Raw genomic sequence first — 9,015 nt, 5'->3', positions numbered from 1 at the left:
TACTAAAAATTATATTCAAATAGTCATTTTGAAATTATACACTCAGGATCTGAGTAAGGAAACTCAGTGCATACCCAAGACAATCAATTGCCCTGAAAATACATATAAGCTTATAACATCAAACGGAAAAAATAAGTTGAGAGCTTGCATACATAATGACAAATAATGAAAAGTAATTCATCAAGTACGTGTAATATAAAATGCAATATGTTCTTTAGCTCTTAGACTTTCACTAGTGTGGTGCTTTCATCTCATACACAATACATTTACCATTTTTCATTTCATAGTAATTATACAAAATAATAACAGCACAAAAGCAGGTACACGGTACTTTATCAAACTATAACTGGGTTACAACTTGGATAATAAATTTGATACCTATTAATCACTGTTTTGAGGTGAACAATATGTTTATGGATGAAAATTAATGACCTGTCTAGTTTTCATGGTTACAGTCTGGAACAGCCAATTCCCCACTGTGTCCGTATACATGGTAACAGTATGCAAGGTATCACATCAAGTGAGACTTGCATATATGTGTTTGTAGGCAGCACTATTTGGATAATATCATGAGCATGACGCCATGTTCACTAAACCTTCTTAAATTGAAGATTCAACGTTGTTGGCATCCCTGTTAACCAGTAGTGGGAAGTGTATACAATGAAATATTTCATGTAATTCATTTTACTTTTAGAGAGACTACAGTTGACAATGAGCTTGTTTAGCTATTTTGCTTGCTTATTGGTTTAGAAATAAACTTTACCATTTATTTCATGAATGAATGAATATTATTGTTATTCTTAAAGTAACCAGGAGCGATTCCAAATTTTCATTATTAAATTAGTTGACTTCTGCAGACAGATTTGTGTGTGAAGTATTTAAAACGAGGCGGTTCAACTGGTCTCCGATCTTCAATCTGATCTTTATCATTTTAATTTAAAACACCAACATTTCGTCGATGCACAAGTCGCCTTCCTCAGGGTAAGCACTTAGAAGGATTAGGCGAAAGACGCTCTGTCTGGGCTGAAGTGCTGCGTTGGACAGATTTGCACAGGATTTTAAGGACATAGGTCTTCTGAGTAATTTTGCATTTACATGTAAGCATCAGTTTTATAAAGGAAAACATTAAGTTTTGAAGACTGTTTACATTACGAATAATACGATTACCATTTGCAGATTCAAGATTGTCAATGTACAGTCCGTTGTGTAAATCCCATGATATTGCACACTGACCACATTTTGTTGTTACACCTTGCAAGATTTCAAGAATAATACCGTAGAGTGTTCACGGACTGTTAATTTCTCAGTCCATTTTTGAATGTACCAGTCGCAACGTTTTGCAAGGCTGACTAAATATTTTCAATCAAAATAAATACAATACATTGTATATATCCTGTATATCCATTTTAACATTTTTACAGAACTGAGTATCATATTATTGAGCGTTTTTTTCTGGACGCTACTGCCGTATCAATCCTTCGAGAAAGTGACAAACGCGAAGGTTAGCCAGCTAATAGAATACAGGCTGACGTGCAAATTAGTCGTGAAATAAAATTTAAAAGGAACTGGAGACTGGGGAAAAGAATGCAATCTAGACGTACCAAAAATTGTCCATGCAAAAACATAAACAATTTATTATCTCGCCCAATACATGCGGGTAGGCTTTCTGTATATGACTGATCATGAGCAAATCTAAACATAATAAATGGTATGTAGAACCGTTGCTAGAGAACGGGGACGCAGTGCACCGCCAAGCGCAGCGAACACGCCCGTACCCGATCATTTTACGCATAAATCACCTTATACTATGGTAGAAAACTAATAATTGGGTCTAAGATACACTCACCTGGTGTACTGTTCGTTTGATCAAAAATTATTCGTGCATATCAATTAATTAAGGAGAAATATTTGATAAAACAATGATGAAGCCCTCGATCGAACTAACGTACTTTTCAACGGAAAATGGCGGTGACAGTTGTGCGCATGCGTTTTGGAAAATACCTCGCAATGCATAGTGGGAGGGAATCCCAGGCCTCGTAGACGATCATGAAAATATCAAAATCGTGAAGTCTAGTACACAATATTATTATCATATTATTTCTTTCCCCGGGACAGAGTTGTATTCGAGTACCCAGTTTCACTTTAACTTTTGAAGTTTACGACATTCATAAAAACGATAACATTCGAATCGAACTTGTCAATGAAAAAGAAGAATATTTCTCAGACATTATAACGAGGTGTTACTATTTCCAACTAGCCTAAGTGGTTTATCGTCTGCCGATTTCTGCAGGCGGTATTTTCATTTTCTCGAATTTGGAAGATATAAACATGACATATGGCATAGTGCCAATTTCGCAAAAGTGCGGAACAGTAATTTTTCACAATTTTGTTTCCAAACGTAATTCACGAATTTGCTTTTGATAAGTACTTCCCAGAGTAATTCGCAGTTTCGTTTACGATTTATTGAGTTATACGATGTACAACTGACCATGGAGGTCTATTTTTTTACCTCCATGAACTGACTTACAATTTATACAAAATAACATTGCAACAGTCATTCCTCACATTTATTTTCCTCGTTGCAGGTGATCTCTATTGGAATCCTACCACCGCCTGGTCGATATGTACTGTTGCATGTAATGGCACAGGGCTGCAAGAACGAAATATTACATGTGGAAGACTGCAAGCTGAAAATGCCATTCCAAACTCCAATTTAACTTGTTTCAGTGAAGGCGAAGAAGTGATAGAAACAACAGAATGTATTAGCACCGAGCCTTGCCCAGGTATGTGTGTGGCGTGGGGGGGGGGGGGGGGGTTGCATATGTGAATGTGTGTGCCAACTTATCTATAAAGATCAGATGTGTATTGTCAATTTCGTTGATACATCTTTTTAGGTTTGCCATTTGAGTACTGTATTATGCTTTGATATTTGCTATGATCAAAAAATTGACATCTTTTCAAGACTACACTGCACTGTGCATGCCTTTCACTTTTGAAGATATTGTTAGATCACCTATATGATATGAATTATTTGAAAAAAAAACATTCTCCAAATGTACCAGTACAGATGTAAAATTTGTTGTTAGTTTATAGAAATATACATACAGACAGTTCGAAGTTCCTCTTAAAAGTACCCTGGATATTAAGTTTCATTAAATTTATGAGCATTTAAAAAAAAGCAAATGAGCATAGGAATGAACCTGTAGAATGTGACAGGGTTACATTGTTGATGTTGTCTGATTCACAGAATTTTATTATATTGGTTGTTGGATAACCAAAGCTGATAATCTACTGATTGAGTCATTAGAAGGTGCCAACATTACAGAACTATATGGCGATTGGACAACTCGGGTTCAAGCCATTGAAAGATGTGCCATTGTATCACAGAGGAAGGGATATTCAATATTTGCATTACGGGATGGAGGGGAGTGCCTGGCATCAGCTGATGCAGACCAGTACTTTTATCAGAGAGGACCAGACAGAAAGTGTAGGGATGGCAAAGGATTTGGCAAAGGACGCATGGATGTTTACACTTTGACTCCAGGTATAGCCGGAAACATTAGCATGTGTGTAATGATGTTGCAAGTGTGACACTGTTGGCTTTCTAGCACAAACAGCTGATTGTGATAGCATTATGACGGTCACTCTCACAATACCAGTGACTTGTAAAGTGAACCTGACATTTTTCAATAGTTTGAAGATTGGTAGTTTGTAGATGAAACTTTCAAAGACGTCATTAAAATAAAGCATCACCTATTTGCATGTTGTCCTAGACATGTCATTTAGCAGGTCATAATTATATAACATTTGAAAAATATCAACAAAATCTCACAAAAAAAAGTATTTGACAGCTGATATAGATAAACACTTCCTCTTTCTATATCTCTGGACTCTAATTATGCATTGACAAGGAAAACAGATGACTTCTGTTTACTGATGAAATAATGATGTGTATTAGAAGGGAATGTTGTATTCACATTACTGCAATGCTGTGATTTGAGAAATTACCATTTAACTCTCATAAGTTACTTATGCTCATGAACTTTAGGAATAAATCTGATTGTGATCCATTCAATAACCGTCAGCAAGCTGACAGATATTTCTGAACAGATCACCAAATACTATAATGCCATTCAGTAGTTGTATCTTCTGATTACTGTTACTATCTCTTCTTTTATCAGAGAACTATGTTGGTGAGTGGACATTTTGGACGACATGGAAATCATGTGAGGCAGCTTGTGATGGTGGCAATCAAACAAGAACCAGGTATTGTATTGGTAGTGAAGACTGTCAGGGGTTATCAGTGGAAAGTCAAGAATGCAACACAGCTGCATGTCCTTGGGGAAATACTGATGAAGGTATTCAGTCATTTATTGGATAGTAAGGGGCATGGTCGACATAGGCCAATGTGATTGATGTACCAACAGTAGTAATACTATTTATTTGACTTTGATAATATTCATTGTATGTACTTTGGAGGAGGAGCTTCTTTGATTTGAGTGTACTGTTTACCATTGTCTATACAGTTCACATTTCTTTTATATTTCTTATAGTAAAATGTACAAATGGGTGTTTTCTTTAGACATTCACAAAAGTAGGAATTTTTTAATTGCTTTTGTAAGTTCACATCTATCTCCACCAAACCCAACTGTCAATTTCCTGTCTATTTTTATATTTATTCATAATGCCCATTTAAACTTTGATCTATACAACTGTGTTTTGTTGTATGTATTCATTCTTTGTATGTTTTGTTTTTCGCAGTCTATCGATGGTTGGGGTGTTGGAAGAGACCTGAGTTTACGAACTATGACGATATGAGTATGTCTCTGTTAGATGGAGAACCTGGAGAACGTAAAGTTCCTATATTAAAGTGTGCAGCAGCAGCTTATGGCGCCCATCTCTTTTCACTCAGTAATGGTGCTTGTCATGCCAGTGATAATTATTCCACCATGTATATGGACAACGGACCAGATGATTCCTGTCCTAAAAGTGGTAAAGGCAGTTTCAGAGGACATGATGTTTATATTTATTCTACAGGTAAATGTGAAGACTGAGTATATTCAGATTACTAATACTAAGCATTTATGATTAAATGTGCACAAAACTTACAACCCTTGACCAATTGTCTAGAAATGGTGCTGATCAGAACATCTTTTTAGCAGTGGTGGACAATTAAAACTGGCTTTGAAGGTGCCAAAAAGTCTTCTCCTCTCTCTATCAAACTGACAGACATTGATACAAAAACAATAGTGGTTGCCTCAGATGTAAGATCACACAATGCTTGTATCAGTTTCTTTTTGTCTGGGAAAGTTAGTCACAGATGGTAATTATTATGGCAATATGACTAACTTTCACAGACATAAACGAACTGATACAAACATTGCATGAACCTACAAAAGAGGCATCCAACGTTATTTGTACGTAATCAATACATGTCGAGTTTGATAGTGTGATAAGGAGAAGACTTTCCTGCACCTACAAAGCCAGTTCTTTAATTGTCCAGTACTGATAAAACAATGTTCTGATCAGCAGCATTTCTAGGCATCTGTTGGAAGGGTTGTAGTTGTGAATTTGTAACTTTTCAGTGAGTTAACATTGTTCATTATCAGAGTCATCAGTACAAACTGAAAGACATCAACAGCTGAAAAATTGTTACGGGTACATAATATGAGGGTGAAAAAATCCAGTGTCACATAAATTCAAAGTAAAGTTTAAAATGATTTTATCTAAATTTTGAGAAGTTCCTATTGCATTGTTTCTGAAAAGTGGTAAAAACCCTTACCTTTTCCTTTCTCATTTTATTTAACTTCTGCATGTTCTTAATGTTATTGTTTGATTTCAACAGAACCAGAGTCTGTGTCTATTAATGGTCAGTGGAGTGTTTGGAACCCATACACATCTTGTACTGTAGCTTGTGGTGGTGGTACTCATGTAAGGAATAGAACTTGTACAAATCCCCCTCCTGATCCAGACGCAGCTGATTGTGATGGAGAAGATTCAGAAGTAACGGACTGCAACACTGAAGAATGCCCTCAAGATTTTGGTATGTATCAAAGTTAGAAGAAAATCATTCATATATACAGCATGTTATTCATATATCCCATCAAATATAACCAGATATGATTTAGATTAGATTTGATTACTTAAAGGTAGTTTCTAAATATATACGTATGTACATGGGGACATGTGTTATAATATATATTTAGAGATTTGACACATTCTCATACATTTGCAGTAACTCTAAATAGAAGATTTCACATGTAGCTACTGAGCTTGCAAAACTAAATTTATTTATTTATTTTAATTCTTAAAGAACGCACTACACATACGTCTCAGTGCATTGTACACAACAAAGTAAAACAGAAAAAACACACAAAATTAATGTTCATGAAACAAAGGGAATTAAAATGCAATCAAAACTGATTAAAAAGAGATCGAGGTAAGAACATAGCAAAAATAGAAAAAAAATACACCCCGATTATATCATCATGTATCTGTACTGACAAATTTGCCAGCTGAAGTGTAATAAGTTGCTAGTTCTGGAGTGAATGAACAACAAGATCAAATAGACCAAATGAGAGATAGTAAATATTATACAAACAATGCATAAATTCAAAAAAGTATTTGTGACTCTAACAGGTACTTTATTTTTTAATGCATGAACACAAGTAACACCTGCACAGTATAAGATTACTATATGTATACCTCATTGCACTCCTCTGGACATCACCCAAATCTTGGTCTGTATATATCTTTGTTTTGTCTCAGTTTACAAACACATAGGTTGTTGGAGTGATACTGATGATCACATAATTGAAAAGCTTGAAGGAGAGCATGAACTGCTGGATGCACATCCAACAACTCGACTGGACAGGATCAAAAAATGTGGACTTGCTGCATATCAGCTGGGATATAAAGTATTTGCATTGCAAAATAGAGGCAGATGCAGAACAGGTATCTTCTTTTCTTTTTTTTTGAAAATATTTTCATCAGTCGTGTGTCTTCTACTTTTCATACAACTCTAGCTACTTGCTTTGCTTCTTTTGATATACTCTGCCAGGATTTGATGCTCCGTCTTTTGATGTTCCTAGTCAACCCATTTCATGTTTGAATTTGTGGTTATCAACTGACAGACTCTCTTCCCATCATATATGAATATTAACGAATCTCTTCTTAAAGCTGCATTAGCTGCAAGTGAAATGTTGTTTGAAACCCATTTTGTCAGATATAATGACTTACTTGTAACATGGTACACCCTGTACAGTATTGATTCACCTGTTGGTAAAAGTATTCGTGTAGCTGTACACATAATATCGTACACCCTGCACAGTATTGATTCACCTGTTGGTAAAAGTATTCGTGTAGCTGTACACATAGTATGGTACAATAAATCCAATTAAATAAAATCAGCGGTCTCATGCAATCACAATTTCAACCTGTTGCTCTACTACTTCTGGACACAATCGACCCCAAATTAATATGTACAACATCTAATTATTGGTATTTTAACAATTTTCAGTGTATATATTGTTGGTTGTCTGGTCAAAAAAAATAATACTCCAGTTACAGCTAGTGTAGCTTTAAAAGTTTAGGCCCTCTTTGTTTTCTTTATACACCAGCAGACAATATTGGATACTTTTATTATACTGGTACATGTAGTCTGTACACACAGTCATGAGTTGAAATTATTCTGAGTCTTTTGTGTTGTCAGTTGTACATATTACAGGAAAAGTAGGGATCAGAGTTTTTGACTAGTGAAGGATGTGATACTTATTGCTCACAAAAATTAAGCCAGACAGTCTGACTTTCACACAGATTACCCAACTAGATTGTTTATGCCAATAGATAACTACCAATAGGATCAATACAATATCCTTTGCTATGCATTTTGCATGGTGTGGAAATTGAATTATAAATATCATTTGATAGTCTGAACCCCATCCTTCAGAAGAAAACAGAAGTCATTTGTCCCAGTAATGTTAAATATTAAAAAAAGAGAATATATAATTTTGTAATGTGTACAACATCTCATTTTCATACTGTTGGTTCCTGTATCTAACTAAGAAATACTGACTTTCCTACAGTATCTAGGATCCAACTTCTATTGCTTAGTATTCTTCACCCACTCATTTTATTTGATAATGCCAGTTATGTCTATTTTTTTCTGAATGCTTTAATTCTGACACGTGCATCCTTGAAATGAGTATTTCTGTCTTTTCTGTAGATGCTTATGCTCAATGTAATTTTGATAAGTACTCGGTAGTTGAGAACTGTGATTACAATGGTCTTGGATACAAACTGATTAATGATGTGTACTCACTAGACATAAATGTACCTGATGGTGCTTTGAGTCTTCAATTCCCTGGTAAGTGCTGCAAATTAGATTGTATTGTGTTGTCTTTGATTGATAAAGTACACTTGCCTTGAGATGTAAAGTGCTTTATTATAGGACTCATGAAAGCTCAATTCTTCTACATTTAATATAATTTGTAAAACTCTATACGCTATTGCCATGTGCGTGTTTGCATGGACCTCAATAATGATTCATGCCTCCAGAACAAGAACAGATAATGAGATATCAAAAGTCTGAGTGTCAATCTCAGAATCATAATTGACATACCTTTTATAGGGTATGGTAAAGGACAATGTATTTCAGATGTCTTGATGAACCAACAAAATGACAAATTGATTGATTCAGTACCTAAAGTCATCTTTTCATGCAATCTAGCACCTTGATATGTGGGATGAAAAAGAGATGTCAAAGTGCAATCAGTATCCATTATTCATATATTGTAAGTCACAAAGATTAAGTCAAAATCTTTCAGAAATGTAAAGTTTTCAGCATGTGTATAATTTATAACTTTTAAGAAACCTTCATTTACAAGATATCTTGTCGAAAGCTAATTTCAATCATGAGAAATTAAAGTAGTGAAATACAATCAACAAGAACTGTATGATCTTGAAAAAGTGGATAACATGCTTGGATGGTTTTAGTCACCAATATTGATCAAATGT

The sequence above is a fragment of the Glandiceps talaboti genome, chromosome 1, assembly GCF_964340395.1.
Source record: "Glandiceps talaboti chromosome 1, keGlaTala1.1, whole genome shotgun sequence".
Lineage (NCBI taxonomy): Eukaryota > Metazoa > Hemichordata > Enteropneusta > Spengelidae > Glandiceps > Glandiceps talaboti.
The sequence above is the reverse complement of the archived record's forward strand: the minus strand, read 5'-3'. Positions refer to the sequence as shown.